The sequence below is a fragment of the Elephantulus edwardii genome, unplaced genomic scaffold (genome assembly GCF_000299155.1).
Source record: "Elephantulus edwardii isolate Elephantulus edwardi_28Jun2011 unplaced genomic scaffold, EleEdw1.0 scaffold00254, whole genome shotgun sequence".
NCBI lineage: Eukaryota > Metazoa > Chordata > Mammalia > Macroscelidea > Macroscelididae > Elephantulus > Elephantulus edwardii.
This window is the reverse complement of record NW_006400004.1, coordinates 1,733,078-1,736,373: the sequence shown is the minus strand read 5'-3', so window position 1 is coordinate 1,736,373 and position 3,296 is coordinate 1,733,078. Positions and strand designations below refer to the sequence as shown.

The window sequence follows — 3,296 nt, the reverse complement described above, 5'->3', positions numbered from 1 at the left end:
AACTACTTTGGTTTATGTGATATTCTGAAACAACAAATATTCAACAGTTTAGGAATGAGAGTAGGGAAGCAAGAATTAGGTTTTGTTAGGATGATTCTCGAGGGTTGTATACATTGATAAACTTCTGTGATCACCTTAACTCTTTGCTAATCAAAATACACACTAAACACATGGAAAGAAAAGCATGCCTGCAGCTCCCAGACTCTACCAAGGTGAATCTACTGAGACTTCTGAAGTTCAAGTAAATAAACCTTTGGACACAGGGCTCTAAGTGAGGTGTCAAAACTTTGTTGTTGTTGTTATTGTTATGCACCATGGAGTCAGAACCCATCCATAGCTGACCTCCAGCATGTTTTTAGAGACAGCAAAGCACCCAGGACAAGACTACTCATCTTTCTCCCACAGAGCTACTGGTAGATGTGAGCTACAAGCCTTTGGGTTGGCAGCACAACTCCTTGCCACTAAGCCCCCAAAGCTGCAAGTGAAGATTTCAATAATCCTCTATCAGAAAATGAATTTTACTTGCTTCATTTTGTCTACTGTGCTGAGTGAGGCTGAGTGCCTAGCTTTATCTCCAGGCAGGAGGAAGGCTAGTGGTAAGAGGAATGCTGCTAACTCAAACACAAAAAGATGACCACACATTGCAACTTTTGTTTTCTCTCTCTTTTTTTTTTTTTTTGTCTTGGTCCTTCTCAACTAAGGTTGTACTACGCTTTAAGGAGTATTTGGAAATATAGGGAACATGTTTAGGGAAGATTTGGGGTCATGGAGATAACCAGTTATCACATTTGCAATTAGGTTTGTAGGCCAAGGATATTAGACATACTAATATCCTGTAACATACAAAGGAAAAGAAAGACTTAATTGTGGCTTTAACATGTTCTTTAGGACATGAGGTGATAAAATGACAGTATTTATCATCATCTGAACCAAGAACCTATCTCTGTGTAACAAATAAACACAATGTTGTTTCTTGACTTTTCCAGGAATGCAGCTACCTTGTAAATTGAGGGAAGATTGTTCTTTATTTTGCTTGGACCTTTACCAACAGGTTTTCACTGCGGTGGGAAATCATGTACCAATGGCAATGTTGCTTGAGGCTTTGCCAATACCGCACACTCACTCTGTCAGTCTGAATTTGTACTCTCATTCCATGGAAATTTGTAGCTATTACATGTGCAGAATTGGCACAGGTATTATAGCTTTTGTGTAGGTGTGTTTGAGTATTCACACCTGAAAATGCATATCTTATTGTTGTTTCTTCTTTATGTTACAATGAAGGCATTATTTATAGTCATGCTATGCGGCAATGTTATTACAAAGTAATAAAAAGAAAATGACAGAAATATTTCTTCTAAAATGTCAACATTGTGCCAAATAAGATTGAGAGCTACTGTTAGAACTTTTCAGCAGGAAATGATAAATAGTATGTCTCAAATATGACAACTGGCCCAACAAGTAAATCAGTTGCCAAAATGTTAAATTGCAAGGATAAAGGTGACCCTAACCCAGGTCGTGGTATTTTCAATAACTTCCTATGTTGGTTGCTGAACAAGAAAGCAGACAAAAACAACTGATAGTTTTAAGCTGTTGTTGCTGTGGTGGTGGTAAAGAATTTTGAATATACATACCAGGTACTGCCAAAAGGATTAATAAATCTGTCTTAGAAGAGTTGCAGCCAAAAGGCTCTTTGAAAAGAGGATACTTTGGGGAGAGGGTTTGCCAGCACAGTCATGGAGGGTCAGCCCTGGTTGCCACTGGAGGCCAATCTTCAAGTAGCTATCCAGGAATACCTTGTATTATGCATTATTTTTATTCCTAAATGTGTCTTTAAGTCAAATTTATACTTCAATTGAAACAGTTAGCAGTGGTTCTTATCTAACATTGTCTGGACTGTCACCAAGAATGAAATGGAATTCAGCCTATGTCAGGAGCTTAGGATAATAATTTTTTCAACTAGAGACTAGTTTATGTACTAAAGCCTGTTTCTTAAACAGGTTTAATAATAGCTCTACAGCCTAACTGGCAATTTCTTGATGTATATGGAGCAGATCGTAAACTCCTTACCATGCACCAGTCTGTGCAATGTTATTTTTCTTCCTTATTACAGAAAAGTGTGAAGTATTTAGAACAGAAGAAGAGGAAAAAATAAAAAAAAAATAATATCTCAGGGGCAGGATGTTACACTATTGGTATATCTCATGAAATAATCTGCAATGCCTGTGGAACAACTGGACTGATCCATGCAATTGCTAACAATAAAGGCAAGATGTACTTTGAATCTGGACCAACCTTGAAAAAAATTCCTGGAAGATCCATTTAAATGAGCCTGGAAGAAAGAGACAGACACCCAGAGAACTATGAAGCTACACCAGTTACTCACAAGACCAGTGTTCATGAAGGTCAGACTGAGGCACCAAGTATAGATGAGAAAGCAGATCTTCATTTTATTGCTATTGTTCATGTAGACAGGCATCTCTATGAACTAAATGGACAGAAACAATTTTCAACTGACCATGGAGAAACTAATGATGAAACACTATTGGTGGATGCCATAAAAATTTGCAAAAAGTTTGTGGAACATGATCCAGATGAATTAGATTTAACACAGTTGTTCTTTCTACAGCATAGCTTCTTAATAAAAGAAGCACCAAATACTATATCATTTGCAACAAAAATAAAGTTTCTGTTGTCGCACACAATCTTACATATTTTGATATTTTCATTAATGTGATTGATTAAACTTTAAGTGAATTTGTTTAAAAAAATATACTTTGGGTATAATATCTGGAAAGATCAGTCACTGGAGAAGTGGAGTGTCACTGGAAAAGAGAAAACACTCATTGTAACAATGGACTCAAGCACAGCATCAATCGAGAGGGTGTTAACACACCAAGAAGTAGTTCCCTAGTTGTACACAGAGTGACTGTGAGTTGAAAATGATGTGACAATACCTAGCAACAAGAATAGTACATACTATATCTTGACATATTTGAAAATCTGGAAGAATTGGATCAATTTCAAGAAACATATGATCTACTGAAAATAACACAGACTGAGGTAGAAATTTTGAATACACCTATAACAAAAGGAGAAAGTAAACAAGTCATAAAAAACCTTTCAACAAAAATATCCTGGCCCATATGACTTCACAAAGATTCAAAAAAGAGTTGATACTAATTCTGCACAAATAATGCCAGGTCATGAAAAGGGATGAAAGTATATAGACCTTGATAAATGGAACAAAGAAGTGGAACCACTATCAAAATAATATGTATAAAATTACATGTATACAT

General features: G+C 36.3%; 1 pseudogene; it reads left to right on the top strand.

The window, feature by feature from the left end:
• The first annotated feature begins 1,733 nt into the window (after positions 1-1,733).
• Positions 1,734-2,631, top strand: LOC102856698 (annotated as a pseudogene).
• The last annotated feature ends 665 nt before the right edge of the window (positions 2,632-3,296 follow it).